The following is a 17,830-nucleotide window of genomic DNA, read 5'->3' on the forward strand; positions in this document are numbered from 1 at the left end:
AAGGAAGGAATCATAGAAGGAGGGAACTGAACCCTTTTCCCATATTGGAGGGCCACACCCATTTCATTGGGTCAGACCCAAACGTGGTTAAAGGAACAGAAGGCAGGCAGGCAGGCAGAACTCCGTCCAGCATTCAAGGGTGTAACATATTCTGGATCAGGGGTCCCCAAACTAAGGCCCGGGGGCTGAATGCGGCCCTCCAAGGTCATTTACCTGGCCCCCGCCCTCAGTTTTATAATATAAGATTTTAATATCATTTTAATAATATAATATATTGTATATACATATAATATTGATAATAATCTTATGTTATACAATATAATACTAATAGTAATACCATATAATAATATTAATTATATGTTATATATTACATATAATATTATAGTATAGTGGTATAGTTCAATATAGTAATATATAATGCTAATATTGTGCTATGCTAATAATATAATATATTCTATGTACATACAGCTAGTCTGAGTCCCCTTCAGGGTGAGAAAGGCAGGATATAAATGTAATAAATAAATGTAGTAAATGAATAAATAAATAATTTTAGACTTAGGCTCACCCAAAGTCTGAAATGACTTAAGGCACACAACAACAACAACAATCCTAATTAACTTGACTATCTCATTGGCCAGAAGCAGGTCCACACTTCCCATTGAAATCCTGATAGGGTTATGCTGGTTACAATTGTTTTCATTTTTAAATATTGTATTGTTCTTTCATTGTTGTTGTTGTTTTGCACTACAAATAAGACATGTGCAGTGTGCATAGGAATTTGTTCTTTTTTCCTTTTTCTTTTTCCAAATGATAATTTGGCCCCTCCACAGTCTGAAGGATTGTGGACCGGCCCTCTGCTTTAAAAGTTTGAGGAGCCCTGTTCTGGATCCTGGGTTTCCGTGAATTACCAGCATTGTGCTAAATGCGCAAAGGAACAAGGATTTCTTTATGGATTGTGTCCTTATCTCCCCTGCCACAGGGACTCCCCACTCTGCTTCCTCGGCATCTCAAAGGGTCACTCCGGCCACATTTCCCAAATGAATCTTCCAAACTAAGAAGGACCTGCCTTCCCAACTGGCTCATTCACAACCACGTTCACAAATTGAGTCCATGCTGAACTAAGTTCCATTCAGGCATTCATGCATTCCCTCTGTAGAGCCCATGATGAGATGCAAAGACAGGCACAGCTCCAGCCACAAAGCCTCCTTCCTGCCGACTCCCTTCACCTTTGCCCACTTCCCCCTTTCCTTCTTTTTCCTCCATCCAGGGGAAATCCAAAGAAAACTGGAGGCCATGGAGAGAAAAGGTCTTCCTTGGATGCCTTTGGGAAGAACCGTCAAGGGCCTGAAAGGTTATCCCTTGATTCTGTAAGGCTGAAAACAAAAACGACTGGGAGAAGAATTGGCTTCCGTGGGAACTTCCAAAAGAAAGGGCCTGGTATTCTATCTCCCCAAACTCTGGCACCCTCACATGGTTAAGACAGATACAGAAGGAAGGTTTCTAATGGTAGCGATGGAACTACAAACAATTACTCAAGTATAAGCCGGCTTTTCAGCATGTTTTTAATGCTGAAAAAGCCCCCCCCTGGCTTATACTCGGGTGAGGGAGGGAAGGAGGGAGGCGGGTGTTGCTGAGAGGCAGCTGTCACCGTTTGCAGTCCTTGTCCTTGTGACGGAACGAAAGCAGGTGCCTCCCGGAGGGAACAAGGCTGCACTTGAGTGAGGGCGAAGAGGTCCTCGTGCTTGACTTCCGGTTGGTGGCAACGTGGTGGACAACGTGTCTCCTTGGAGCTCCAAGGGGACAGCCTGGTTTGGAGCTAGGGGTGGTGGTGACCCCCCTCCCTTGCGGTGGATCGAGGCCCAGGGGGCTCTACCCTCACAGCGCGACCGGCCGACGGCGTCAGGAGGGGCGCCTCCCTCAAGGAGACGTCCCCAAAACGCCCGGCAGCGGCGTGCAAAGAGGGGCAGCTCAAGCCGAAAGGCACAGGGGACGAAAGTCTCCCTAAAGTTCCATCTGCCACCAGCACCAACATTACGAGAACTGCTAAACAGAACGAAACGACAAAAAAAGAATACATTGACCTCTGAGGGGAGGAAGCCAGTTAACTTCTACCCGGATAAGAGAGGAACGGGCGTGCGCCAGATCAAAAGACGGGGGGAAAAAAGCATCAAACGACAGGTGAGAAAGAGCAACGGACGGACGGAGGTGAGGGGGCAGAGGAGGAGGCGAGAAGTGTGGAAAGGGAAGGGAGAGCAGGAGAGCCGTCCAACACACAAAGCCAACAACTGGTCTGTGTGAGAATGCCTTTGGGAAGAACCTTCAAGGGGTCTCCAGATGGCCTGAAAGGTTCTCCCTTGATTCTGTACGGCTGAAAACGAAAACGCCTGGGAGAAGAATGGGCTTCCGTGGGAACTTCCAAAAGAAAGGGCCTGGTATTCTATCTCCCCAAACTCTGGCACCCTCACATGGTTAAGGCAGATCTAGAAGGAAGGGGGATATCGCTCAACTGCCGAGGCCTTGGCTACTGCTATAAACAGAAGATGATGACTGTGAAGGCACGCTGGGGGGAAATGGCTATTTCCAGGTCTGGCTACCCAAGCGGCTTCGGTTTACCTTATAATTATACCTCAAACCCCAAAGTAAATACTCTAGAACAGGGGTCCCCAAACTAAGGCCCGGGGGCCAGATGCGGCCCTCCAAGGTCATTTACCTGGCCCCCGCCCTCATTTATAATATAATATTTTTATATTCGTTTTAATAATATATTGTATATACATATGATATTGATAATAATATCATTTTATACAATATAATACTAATAATAATACCATATAATATTAATTATATGTGATATATTACATATAATATTACAGTATAGTGATATAGTTCAATATAGTAATATATAATGCTAATATTGTGCTATGCTAATAATATAATATACTGTATGTACATACAGCTGCTCTGAGTTCCCTTCGGGATGATTAGGGTGGGATATAAATGTAGTAAATAAATGTAGTAAATGAATAAATAAATAATTTTGGTCTTAAGCTCGCCCAAAGTCTGAAATGACTTGAAAACACACAACAACAACAATCCTAATTAACCTGACTATCTCATTGGTCAGAAGCAGGCCCACACTTCCTATTGAAATCCTGATAGGTTTATGTTGGTTAAAATTATTTTCATTTTTAAATATTGTATTGTTCTTTCATTGTTATTGTCGTTGTTTTGCACTGCAAATAAGGTATGTGCAGTGTGCATAGGAATTTGATTGGGTTTTTTTTTCCCAAATGATAATTCGGCCCTCAACAGTCTGAAGGATTGTGGACCGGCCCTCTGCTTTAAAGGTTTGAGGACCCCTGCTCTAGAGCTGATTAAAGATAACCAAAAATATGTTTATTGAAAACAGGAAACAGTCCTTTTAATGTATTAGAAATAATATGAAGTAAAATCACTGAAATTATACAGAAATAAAACTACCCTGTTTCCCCTAAAATAAGACATCCCCAGAAAATAAGACCTAGTAGAGGTTTTGCTGAATTGCTAAATATAAGGCCTCCCCCGAAAGTAAGACCTAGCAAAGTTTTTGTTTGGAAGCATGCCCAACAAACAGAACACCAGAGCATGCAGGATCGGTCAATGTACATACTATAAAGTGTTGTACATGGAAATATTAGTAACAAGAAATTCTTGATAGGATTCACAGTTTGTCTGGTTATGCTGGTTTGTGATGACAACTACTGTACAGTATATAATAAATGTTCATTTTTTGTTCAATAATAAATGTGAATTCTTCTTCATGGAAAAATAAGACATCCCCTGAAAATAAGACCTAGTGCATCTTTGGGAGCAAAAATTAATATAAGACACTGTCTTATTTTCGGGGAAACACGGTATACTGATTGAGAATGAAAGCTATAGAGACTATAAAGGATTAACACACAAGCTATGAGGAAAGGTAGGTACTATAGGGTAAGTACAAGGCTATGATAAGCACTATCTATAATGACTTTAGTGGTAAATACCAGCTATAGTGAACTATCTATAATAACTCTGAGGTAAACCATAAGGTGATAAGCTATAAGGTAAGTACATAAGGTAAGTACAAGGTGAACTATAAGCTTTGCTATCTTTGAGGTAAATACCTAAAGCTATGATGTGACTATAAGGTAAGTACAAGGCTATGAGGTAAACTGTAAGGTAAGTACATGGCTATGATGAACTCTATCTGTAATGGTAAGTATGAGGCTATGAGGTAAATCTATATATATATAAAAGAGTGATGGCATCACGGCACCGGACAAAACAACAAAACTACAGGCCCCCCAACCTCGAAATTTGACAACACAACCCATCATCCACGCCTCTAGGTTGATACAACAAAAAGAAAAGAAAAATAAAGTCCTAATTAGAGGGAGAGGAGTAATTGCTTTTATCCAATTGCTGCCAGTTAGAAGGCTAAGCTCCTCCAACTTGGTCTCCTAGCAACCCAATAAAAAATAATAAAAACACTAAAAAATAATTAAAAACACTAAAAAATTAATACAATAAAATACTATAATAACAGAAAATAACTAAAAGTAATACAAGAAAATAATAAAATATAATAAATAAAAATATAACTTACAATAAAATTAATAAAAAAAATTGCAAATAACGTCAAATAAAAATTACACAACAATTTTTAACCAATACCACCACCACTTTGCCACAGCAACGCGTGGCCGGGCACAGCTAGTCTATATATATAAAAGAGTGATGGCATCACGGCAGCGGACAAAACAACAAAAGTAAACACCCCACAACCTTGAAAATTGACAGCACAACCCCTCATACATGCCTCTAGGTTGATACAATAAAAAGATAAATAAATAAAGTCCTAATTAGAGGGAGAGGAATAATTGTTTTATCCAATTGCTGCCAGTTAGAATGCTAAGCTCTGTTCACTTGGTCCCTTAGCAACCCACTCAGCCCAGGGGACCCTTTACCTTAACTACCACCAATTCCTCAATACTTTATTTCCCATACCACCACACTTCGCCACAGCAACGCGTGGCTGGGCACAGCTAGTACTATCTATAATGACTGTATGGTAAGTACTATGTATGATGGTAAGTACACAAGGCTATGGTGGTAAGTACAAGGTGAACTATAAGCTTTGCTATCTTTGAGGTAAATACATAAGCTGTAAGGTAAGTACGTGATTTATGTTGCCTGTTTGAATTTGCCAGGTCAAAGAACCCAGACCAATTCTAAGACCTATCTCTAAGGTTTTTCTCTGGAATGGCAATTGGAGGGGGAAAAGCCTCTAGAGCAGGGGTCCCCAAACTTTTTAAGTGGAGGGCCAGACTAGGGTGAAATAGTCCAAAATTAGGATTGTTGTTGTTGTGTGCCTTTAAGTCGTTTCAGACTTAGGTCAACCCTAAGTCTAAAGTTGAGGACAGAGACCAGGTCAATGACCTTGTAGGGCCTTAGTTTGGGGACCCCTGATTTAGATGATCTCATAAGACCATAGGTAAGCAAAAAGGCCTCCAAAGACCATTGACATGGTCTCATAAGACCATCGGTAAGGAAAGGGACCCTCAAAGGCCATCTAGATGATCTCATCAGGCCATCAGAAGACCACCGGTAAGGAAAGGGGCCCTCAAAGACCATCTAGATGGTTTCATAAGACCATTGGTAAGGAAAGGGGCCGCCAAAGGCCATCATGTTTAAGGAGCTCCACTGGCTGCCGTTCATCTTCCGGTCCCAATTCAAGGTGCAGACCATCATTTATAAAGCCCTAAACGGTTTGGGACCCGCCTACCTTCGTGACCGTATCTCCTATCATAAACCTGCCCGACCTCTCCGATCATCGGGGGAGGCCCTCCTGTCGCCACTACCTATATCTCAGGCTCGCCTTGTGGGAACAAGGGAGAGGGCCTTCTCTGCGGTGGCCCCTCGCTTGTGGAACTCGCTGCCCATTGAAATCAGGCAAGCCCCCACCCTTTTAGCCTTCAGGAAAGATTTAAAAACATGGCTCTTCCGGTGTGCTTCGGAGAGTAAATGTTCTATGCTACTCCCCCCCGATATTTATCCTCTAGACTGGTTCACTATCTGATGTCCCGTCCCTAGAGGTTTTATTCTGATCCCTTTCTCACCCAGAGTTTTAATTTTTAATCTAGTTTTTAAATGTAGTATTCATGCGGCCCGCTCGTGTTATATTGCTGTTTTGATCTTATGTTGTACTGTTTATTTTATGTAATGTATTATTTAATTGTATTATGTTGTGGTTTATTGTATTGTCCTGGGCATGGCCCCATGTAAGCCGCCCCGAGTCCCCGTTGGGGAGATGGTGGCGGGGTATAAATAAAGTTTTATTATTATTATTATTATCTAGACAATCTCATAAAACCATAGGTAAGGAAAGGGACCCTCGAAGGCCATCTAGACCATCTCACAGGACCATAGGTAAGGAAAGCAACCTCCAAAAGCCATCTAGGTGGCCTCATAAGGCCATAGCTAAGCAAAGAGACCTTCAAAGACCATCTAGACCAGGGGTCCCCAAACTAAGGCCCGGGGGCCGGATGCGGCCCATCGAAGCCATTTATCCGGCCCCCCATGGCACAAGGGGGTTGGGCTAAATGACCTAAGGGGTCTCTTCTTCTCTTACAACCCATTATTATTATTATTATTATTATTATTATTATTATTATTGACACAACGACGTTGTATGACACAGCAAACAAGATAGATATGCTGGATTTCATTTCACAAAATCACAAGTCGAACACTTCCCAAGTGTCTAGGACTGTGTGATGTATTTTCGGATGATGCGTGCAGATCCCAGTAGGGTGGCCTTTTGCAGTTGGCAGATCATAATTTTGTCAATTATTATTATTATTATTATTATTATTATTATTATTATTATTATTATTATTTATAACGCAACAAGATGAGTCCACAGCAGACATTCTGCTGGCTGTTGTATTGGATTACATGTTGGACACTTCCCAAGTGTCTAGGACTGTGTAATGTATCGGTGAATAATGCGGGTAGATCCAAGTAAGGTGGCCTTCTGCAGCTGACAGATGGTAATTTTGTCAGTGCTGATTGTGTTTAAGTGCAGGCCAAGGTCTTTAGGCACTGCAGCCAGTGTGCCGATCACCACTGGGACCACCGTGATTGGCTTGTGCCAGAGTCTTTGCAGTTCGATCTTTATATCCTCATATTGTGTCCGCTTTTCCAATTGTTTCTCCTCAATCCTGCTGTCCCCTGGGATTGCAACATCGACAATCCATACTTTGTCTTTTAATTGAGAATTATTATTATTATTATTATTATTATTATTATTATTATTATTAACATTGAGGCTGGGTGGCCATCTGTCAGGGATGCTTTGCTTGTGCTTTTGATGCACGAGGCTGAAGGGGGTTGGACTAAATGGCCCAAGAGGTCTCTTCCAACCCTCTTTATTATTATTATTATTATTATTATTATTATTATTATTATTATTATTAACATTGAGGCTGGGTGGCCATCTGACAGGGGTGCTTTGCTTATGCTTTCGGTGCACAAAGGCAGAAGGGGATTGGACTCAATGGCCTAAAGGGTCTCTTCCAACCCTCTTTTTATTGTTGTTGTTGTTATTATTATTATTATTAATTATTATTATTATTGCTCGGCCCACTATAGTCCGGCCCTCCAATGGTCCGAAGGATCATGAACTGGCCCCCTGTTTAAAAAGTTTGGGGACCCCTGATCTAGACGATCTCATGAGGCCATAAGTAAGCAAAGAGACCTCCAAAGACCAGGTAGACTTAGGTCAACCCTAAGTCTAAAGTTTAGGACAGGGGCCAGGTCAATGACCTTGGAGGGCCACATCCGGCCCCCGGGCCTTAGTTTGGGGACCCCTGCTCTAGAGATTAGCTCCCAGGCTGAACCATCTCATCCAAACCTCATCCAAGGGGAGTCCCAAGCTCCACCCCCAAAATGAGAGCCAATGGAACATTCCTCCCAAGAACAGCAACCAGGAAATAAGCCAAGTAGGACAGCACAATTACAAATAATAATATTAATAATAATATATTTCTTAGACCCCGCCTCCATCTCCCCAAGGGGACTCGGGGCGGCTTACGTGGGGACAAAGCCCTAAAAACAACAGTTGACATAGGCATAAGAACAGTACAAGTTACAAAATTAAAATACATAACAAGAACCAAACCATTTTAAAACTTTAAGATAAAACACATAACATATCAATTAGACAGGCGAGTGGGGCTGTTTAGGATTACGTGGGAGGGGCTGACTTGAATAGTGAATAGTGAAACATGAATCGTGGAACCAGAGTGGGGTAAAGTGTTGCCCTGTTTTCCCGAAAATAAGACAGTGCCTTATATTAATTTTTGCTCTCAAAGATGTGCTAGGTCTTATTTTCAGGGGACGTCTTATTTTTCCACAGAGAAGAATTCACATTTATTTTTGAACAAAAAAATGAACATCTATATATATAATAAAAGTGAAATCGGAGTATGTATCAGCGTTTTGATTGGCCTGGCGGAATATGGGCTCGCGTTTTGATTGGCCTGGCGGAATATGTGCTCGCGTTTTGATTGGCCTGGCGGAATATGTGCTCGCGTTTTGATTGGCCGCCACTATCCCAGGCCACTGAGACCAACAGGAATGACGGATCTGCACCAAACTTGGCACACTTCATCCCCACGATGCACTTTATGACCTGCTGCCATTTGGGGGAGGATGGACCACAGATGATGGGATTTGCAGTACTTTCAAACACTTTAACTCCCACAGACTACTGCAATGCCCACCAATGATAGAAATGGACCAAACTTGGCATACAGAACTCCTGTCGACCCCTTTACGTCCTGATGTATATTGGGGCAGGATGGACCAAGGATGATGGAATTTGCAGTACCTCCCCTCACTTCTTGAGACCACAGCAACTGCCACAAATCACACAACTGAACCAAACCAGGCACACAGATCCCAAAGGACACACTTCACATGCTGCAGCAGTTTGACGGAGGGTGGACCAAGGATTATGGGATTTGCAGTACATTCATCCAATTCACCTCCCACAAACCACTGTGATGCCCATGAATGACAAAACTGGATCAAACTTGACACGCAGGTGCAGGGTAGCCCACTTTACATCCTGGTGCAGTTTGGGGGAAGAGGGACCGTGGATGAGGGGACTTACAATATCTTCAGTCACTTCCTGGGACTACTGTGACCCCCACCAATGACTGATCAAGACCAAACTTGGCACATAGAGCCACCAGGGCCCACTCTACATCTTGGTGAGATTTGAAAGAGCTTGGACCTTGGATGATGGGACTTGCAGTATATTCATTCACTTCCTGAGACCACTGTCACCCCCATCAATGTCTCATCAAGACCAAACTTCAAACAGAGAACACCCATGACTCACTCTACACCCAGGTGCAGTTTGGAGGATGATGGACCATGGACGATGGGACTTCCAATACCTTCACTCACTTCCTGAGAGCACCGCGACCCACACAAATGACTGATCAAGACCAAACATGGTACATGGAGCCCTCATGACCTATTCTACATACTGGCTCTGTTTGGAGGGGGATGGACACTGGACAATGGGACTTGCATATGGGAGTTGGAGCTCACCCGCACCCACTGAACCCAGCTGACATTGGATATAGGCTACACTTGGAACACAGGCAAACAATGCCTTTCTCAAATGACCCGGGCATCGCCGGCTCTCCAAGCTAGTTTATTATATACTGTACAGTAAATGTCATCACAAACCAGCATAACCAAACTGTGAATTCTATCAAGAATTTCTTGTTACGACCGTTATTTCCATGTACAACAATCTATGGTACGTCCATTTACCAATCCTGCATGCTCTGGTGTTCTGTTCGGTGGCATGCTTCCAAACAATAACTTTTCTAGATCTTACTTTCGGGGGAGGCCTTATATTTAGCAATTCGGCAAAACCTCTACTAGGTATTACTTTCAGGGGATGTCTTATTTTCAGGGAAACAGGGCAGGAGACAGCAAGACGATTTGGACTGTATGATGAGTGCAGCTGATTATTCAAAAGCACATTCAAGCTTTTTGGGAATGTGGTTAGGGTGGGTGCTAGTCTGAGCTCCCTGGGGAGAGAGTTCCAGAGCCGGGGGGCCACCACGGAGAAGGCCCTCTCCCTCGTTCCCACCAACCACGTTTCAGATGGTGGTGGGAGTGAAAGGAGGGCCTCCCCGGAAGATCTGCGAGCCCGCGCTGGTTTATAGAGAGAATCGCGGTCAAAAAGATAGACAGGACCCGAACCATTTAGGGCTTTGCACTTTGAATTGGGACTGGAAACATATTGGCAGCCAATGGAGCTGCTTCAGGAGAGGCGTATTACGCTCCCTGTAACTAGCTCCTGTTAACAATCTGGCTGCCGACCTTTGTATCAGTAGCATTTTCTGGGCCGTCTTCAAAGGCAGCCCCACATAGAGTGCATTGCAGTAGTCCAGTCTTGAGGTAACCAATGCGTGGACCACCGTGGCCAAGTCAGACTTCTCGAGGTACGGTCACAGCTGGCGCACAAGCTTTAATTGTGCAAAGGCCCTCCCAGCCACCACCGACACCTGAGAATCAAGCGTCAGCACTGATCCCAAGAGGACTCCCAGACTGTGGAGCTGTGTCTTCAGGGGGAGAACAGGTGGCCACCCTACACCCCGATCCAACGTGCGACTGGCCTGGAGGACCTCTGTCTTGTCAGGATTAAGCTTCAGCTTGTTTGCCCTCATCCAGCCCATCACAGCGGCCAGACACTGATTCAGGACACGGGGGGCTTCCTTGGACTCCGGTGGAAAAGAGTAGTAGAGTTGAGTGTCATCTGCATAGAGATGGCACCGAACCCCAAAACCCCGGATGCAGGTGATTGCCTATAAAGCCCTATATGCTTCGGATCCAACCTGTCTTCCAGACCGCATCTTCCACCATCTCAAATACAAGAGAAAGGGGGGGGGGGGGGTTGCGTAGGTGGCTCTCCGGCTCTAAAGAAATCAGATTAGCCCCACACTTCAAGTCTTTTGGGTGAGTTTAAAACATGGCTCTTCAGACAGTCCTTTGATCCTGAGCAATCTCTGGTCAGCTTGATGAACCACTGCTCCGCAGTTGGATGGTTACGGCAGATAGCCGGCCTTCTGCAGGTTCTATTGCGTTTCAGGAATTTTTATAATTTCATACTCTTACAATTTTATTAGTGGGATTTTATATACGCTGTTGATTTCACTTATGTCTTTGTATTTATACTTGTGTATTGCTGTTTAAATGCGGCACGTGGAGTGCTTCTGTGGGCTGCCCAGAGTCCCTTAGGAGAGATGGTGGCAGGGATGGATGATGATGATAAATAAAGATTTATCATCATCATCATCATCATCATCATTATCATCACATCAATTGCTCCACTATGATGATATGGGATACAATGAAAGCAGTAGCCAGAGGAATTTTAATGAAGAACAACGTAATTTAAAGAAAATAACAAGAAAAAAGATTAGAATTGGATATTAAGGAATTAGAGATGAAAAGGATAAACAAAGCTATATAAAAGCATTAGCAATGAGAAAACAGCTAGCAAAACATGAGTTAGAAAGGACTCAAAGAAATTTGAAGTTTTTAAATAGAGAATACTTTGAATACAGTAATACAGAAACTCTAGATTATGAGCCAAAGCAGCACACGTTAGAAAGGGAAGAAAATAATACCATCCATTAAAGACAAGGAAGGTAAGAATCATACAAGAATGGAAGACAAAATATTAGCTTTTCCAAGATCTTGCCAAGAACTATACTCAGCAAAAGAAAACTCCAAAAGTAAAATAGAGGAATATATTGAAAAATATTGGAAAAATAAAGATCCAGGAAACAGATGAATTAGTTATGGAACAATTAATTCCAGAAAAAGAGACTGGAAAAATTATAGATAATTTAAAAGCCGGGAAGACTCCAGAAATGGATGGGCTGGGACCGGAATATTATAGAAAAATTAAAACCATATTAATACCTAAATTAAAAGAATGATATAATAATAACAGGAGAGAAGATCCCACCATCTCGGGAACAGTCTCTGATTATGTTAATTTTGAAACCTAACAAGGACCCAACAGAACCCGGATCACATAGACCCATTGAGTTAATAAATCAAGATGCTAAAATTTCAACAGAAATTATGGCAAAAAGAATGAATGAATTTATATATATATATATATATAAGTATATCAATGAAGATCAATGTGGTTTCATAGCAGGGAGACAAATGTCAGTTTAATGGGTAGGGTTCTAAATATACTTCATAAATTATTTAATTATCAGGAAAAGAAATTTTAAAAATGAGTCTTTAATTAATTTCCCCCCTCCTGTTTTAAATACTCAATTAAATATTTGGAAATAAATGTAGCAAAAATTAAAAGTTATAGAGACTAATAATTTTATTAAATGAAGAAAGGAAATAAATATAAAAAATTTAGAATACGCTAAACTCAAATTATTATGGTTTGGAAGGATAGCATTGATACAAAGTAAAGGAAAGTCTGAAAAGAATTGGTATAATGAACAGAGTAACTCCCTTATATAAATACTAGCTGTGCCCGGCCACGCGTTGCTGTGGCAAAGTGGTGGTGGTATTGGTTAAAAGTTCTTGTGGAATTTTTATTTGACGTTATTTGTATTTTTTAAATTAATTTTATTGTAACTTATCTTTTTTATTTATTATATTTTATTATTTTGTTGTATTATTTTTAGTTATTTTGTTATAGTATTTTCTTGTATTAATTTTTTAGTGTTTTTAATTATTTTATTGTATTATTTGTATTTATTTTATTTTTTATTCTTTTATTAACACTGGGCTGAGTGGGTTGCTAAGAGACCAAGTGGGCGGAGCTTAGCCTTCTAACTGGCAGCAATTGGATAAAAACAATTATTCCTCTCTCTCTAATTAGGACTTTATTTTTCTTTTCTTTTTGTTGTATCAACCTAGAGGCATGGATGAGGGGTTGTGTTGTCAAATTTCAAGGTTGGGGGGTCTGTAGTTTTGTTGTTTTGTGGGTCGCCGTGATGCCATCACTCTTTTATATATATATAGATAAACTTTATACCTAAACTTTATTGGCCATGCCATACTGTTGCACTGGACCCGCCTGGCACCTTCTAGTTGAACCCCAACACTGAACCCTTGGCCACTGTCTCCTGGCCTGCTTGTGAAGTATCTTGTCATTGGTTCCTAAGCCTGTGGTTCATTGATTGATTTGCACTATACTTATGCTCATGATTGTATTACGTTTTGTTGTTGCCTGGTTTTAAGTTGTGGTATGGTGTCCTTATTGGAAACTGCCCTGAGTCTCTTGAGGAGATAAATAGGGCGGTATATGAACAAAGTTTTATTATTGTTGTTATTATTCATTTGTACCCTGCCACCATCTCCCCGAAGGGACTCGGAGCGGTTCACAAAAGCACACAATTGTGCAGAACACACAGTAAGGTCAGGATTTTCCCGTGACATGAAGTCCAGTCCTGCCCGACTCTGGGGTTGGGGCTCATCTCCATTTCTAAGACAAAGAGCCGGCATTGTCCGTAGACACCTCCTAGGTCATGTGGCCACTGGCATGACTGCATGGAGAGCTGTTACCTTCCCGCAGAAGAGGTACCTATTGATCTACTCGCATTTGCATGTTCTCGGACTGCTTATTAATTTATTTCATGTCAAAAGCATTGCATAATAAATAAGTTTAAAAGTGATAAAATAAAGGAATCACAAGTAGCTAAGTAGTTTCGAACTGCCAGGATGGCAGAAGCTGGGGCTAACAGCGGGAGCTCGCTCTGCTCCCTAGATTCGAACCTGCCAACCTTTTGGTCAGCAAGTTCAGCAGTTTAATCCGCTGCGCCACCGGGGGGGAGGACCGATCACGTATACCTCAATAAATAAATAAGGAGGGAGGGGGAAGAAAGGGAAGGAAGAATGGAGTGAGGTGGGGGAGGAAGGAAGGAAGGAAGGAAGGGAGGGAGGAAGTGACCGGGAATTGGAAAATTGACACCTATATATTGTGCGTACATCATAATAATAATAATAATAAGAAGAAGAAGAAGAAGAAGAAGAACTTTATTCCCACCACAATCTCTCTCCCCGAAGGGACTCGGGGCAGCTTGCATGGAGACCAAGCCCAGCATAAATAAGGACTCCAGGTCACTTTTATGAGAGTCCTCAGATGTTTTTTCAAACCATGTTTTATTTGTAATGTGATTTACTATGTTTTATAGATACATAGGGCTATGTCTCTTTTTATTGTTGCTTTTATTGTTGCTTTTATTGTTTTTATTGCTATTTTAAAGCCAAGTGTATTGTTTTAATCTATTTTTGTAAACCGCTCCGAGCCAAACCGGGAGTAGCGGTATATAAGTTTAATAATAATAATAATAATAATAATAGATCTGTTTTGTATTTATTGGTTTTATTACAATGTTTGTACCATTTGGGCTTGGGCCCGTGTAAGCTGCCCCGAGTCCCTTCTGGGAAATGGAGGCGGGGTATAAAAATAAAGTTGCTGTTGTTATTATTATTATTATTATTAAAACACAATTAAAAACATATAACAAATAAACAATACAATGAGAACAACTGAAACAAGAAAAAGAAAAAAAAACATAAAACTACATAATCGCTTCCCTCTGGTTTTCCTCTTCATGTTCCCTGTCCTCTTGGCACAAGTGTCCTTGATGGGAGTTGTAGTTCACCTGCCTCCAGCAATACTGGGACCCCCACTGACCATGGACTGGGACCAGACTTGGCCCAGAGAAGCCCCGTCACCACCTGAACAGTCTGCAGGGATTGAGGGGAACGGACCTTGGTTCTGGGAGTTGTAGTTCACCTGCCTCCAGCCACACTGGGACCCCCACTGACCATGGACTGGGACCAGACTTGGCCCAGAGAAGCCCCATCACCCACTGAACAGTCTGCAGGGATTTAGGGGAACGGACCTTGGTTCTGGGAGTTGTAGTTCACCTGCCTCCAGCCACACTGGGACCCCCACTGACCATGGACTGGGACCAGACTTGGCCCAGAGAAGCCCCATCACCCACTGAACAGTCTGCAGGGATTGAGGGGAACGGACCTTGGTTCTGGGAGTTGTAGTTCACCTGCCTCCAGCCACACTGGGACCCCCACTGACCATGGACTGGGACCAGACTTGGCCCAGAGAAGCCCCATCACCCACTGAACAGTCTGCAGGGATTGAGGGGAACGGACCTTGGTTCTGGGAGTTGTAGTTCACCTGCCTCCAGCCACACTGGGACCCCCACTGACCATGGACTGGGACCAGACTTGGCCCAGAGAAGCCCCATCACCCACTGAACAGTCTGCAGGGATTTAGGGGAACGGACCTTGGTTCTGGGAGTTGTAGTTCACCTGCAGCCAGCCACACTGGGACCCCCACTGACCATGGACCGGGACCAGACTTGGCCCAGAGAAGCCCCATCACCCACTGAACAGTCTGCAGGGATTGAGGGGAACGGACCTTGGTTCTGGGAGTTGTAGTTCACCTGCCTCCAGCCACACTGGGACCCCCACTGACCATGGACTGGGACCAGACTTGGCCCAGAGAAGCCCCATCACCCACTGAACAGTCTGCAGGGATTTAGGGGAACGGACCTTGGTTCTGGGAGTTGTAGTTCACCTGCCTCCAGCCACACTGGGACCCCCACTGACCATGGACTGGGACCAGACTTGGCCCAGAGAAGCCCCATCACCCACTGAACAGTCTGCAGGGATTTAGGGGAACGGACCTTGGTTCTGGGAGTTGTAGTTCACCTGCCTCCAGCCACACTGGGACCCCCACTGACCATGGACTGGGACCAGGCTTGGCCCAGAGAAGCCCCATCACCCACTGAACAGTCTGCAGGGATTGAGGGGAACGGACCTTGGTTCTGGGAGTTGTAGTTCACCTGCCTCCAGCCACACTGGGACCCCCACTGACCATGGACTGGGACCAGACTTGGCCCAGAGAAGCCCCATCACCCACTGAACAGTCTGCAGGGATTGAGGGGAACGGACCTTGGTTCTGGGAGTTGTAGTTCACCTGCCTCCAGCCACACTGGGACCCCCACTGACCATGGACTGGGACCAGACTTGGCCCAGAGAAGCCCCATCACCCACTGAACAGTCTGCAGGGATTGAGGGGAACGGACCTTGGTTCTGGGAGTTGTAGTTCACCTGCCTCCAGCCACACTGGGACCCCCACTGACCATGGACCGGGACCAGACTTGGCCCAGAGAAGCCCCATCACCCACTGAACAGTCTGCAGGGATTGAGGGGAACGGACCTTGGTTCTGGGAGTTGTAGTTCACCTGCCTCCAGCCACACTGGGACCCCCACTGACCATGGACTGGGACCAGACTTGGCCCAGAGAAGCCCCATCACCCACTGAACAGTCTGCAGGGATTGAGGGGAACGGACCTTGGTTCTGGGAGTTGTAGTTCACCTGCCTCCAGCCACACTGGGACCCCCACTGACCATGGACTGGGACCAGACTTGGCCCAGAGAAGCCCCATCACCCACTGAACAGTCTGCAGGGATTTAGGGGAACGGACCTTGGTTCTGGGAGTTGTAGTTCACCTGCCTCCAGCCACACTGGGACTCCCACTGACCATGGACTGGGACCAGACTTGGCCCAGAGAAGCCCCATCACCCACTGAACAGTCTGCAGGGATTGAGGGGAACGGACCTTGGTTCTGGGAGTTGTAGTTCACCTGCCTCCAGCCACACTGGGACCCCCACTGACCATGGACTGGGACCAGACTTGGCCCAGAGAAGCCCCATCACCCACTGAACAGTCTGCAGGGATTGAGGGGAACGGACCTTGGTTCTGGGAGTTGTAGTTCACCTGCCTCCAGCCACACTGGGACTCCCACTGACCATGGACTGGGACCAGACTTGGCCCAGAGAAGCCCCATCACCCACTGAACAGTCTGCAGGGATTGAGGGGAACGGACCTTGGTTCTGGGAGTTGTAGTTCACCTGCCTCCAGCCACACTGGGACCCCCACTGACCATGGACTGGGACCAGACTTGGCCCAGAGAAGCCCCATCACCCACTGAACAGTCTGCAGGGATTGAGGGGAACGGACCTTGGTTCTGGGAGTTGTAGTTCACCTGCCTCCAGCCACACTGGGACTCCCACTGACCATGGACTGGGACCAGACTTGGCCCAGAGAAGCCCCATCACCCACTGAACAGTCTGCAGGGATTGAGGGGAACGGACCTTGGTTCTGGGAGTTGTAGTTCACCTGCCTCCAGCCACACTGGGACCCCCACTGACCATGGACCGGGACCAGACTTGGCCCAGAGAAGCCCCATCACCCACTGAACAGTCTGCAGGGATTGAGGGGAACGGACCTTGGTTCTGGGAGTTGTAGTTCACCTGCCTCCAGCCACACTGGGACCCCCACTGACCATGGACTGGGACCAGACTTGGCCCAGAGAAGCCCCATCACCCACTGAACAGTCTGCAGGGATTGAGGGGAACGGACCTTGGTTCTGGGAGTTGTAGTTCACCTGCCTCCAGCCACACTGGGACCCCCACTGACCATGGACTGGGACCAGACTTGGCCCAGAGAAGCCCCATCACCCACTGAACAGTCTGCAGGGATTGAGGGGAACGGACCTTGGTTCTGGGAGTTGTAGTTCACCTGCCTCCAGCCACACTGGGACCCCCACTGACCATGGACTGGGACCAGACTTGGCCCAGAGAAGCCCCATCACCCACTGAACAGTCTGCAGGGATTTAGGGGAACGGACCTTGGTTCTGG

General features: G+C 44.8%; 1 protein-coding gene across 1 annotated transcript in view; it reads right to left on the reverse strand.

The window, feature by feature from the left end:
- Nucleotides 1-17,830, reverse strand: part of LOC134294872 (zinc finger protein 135-like) — a 140,997-nt gene that overhangs the window by 4,296 nt on the left and 118,871 nt on the right. The window lies entirely within an intron of this gene.

This window comes from Anolis carolinensis, unplaced genomic scaffold, assembly GCF_035594765.1.
Source record: "Anolis carolinensis isolate JA03-04 unplaced genomic scaffold, rAnoCar3.1.pri scaffold_26, whole genome shotgun sequence".
Lineage (NCBI taxonomy): Eukaryota > Metazoa > Chordata > Lepidosauria > Squamata > Dactyloidae > Anolis > Anolis carolinensis.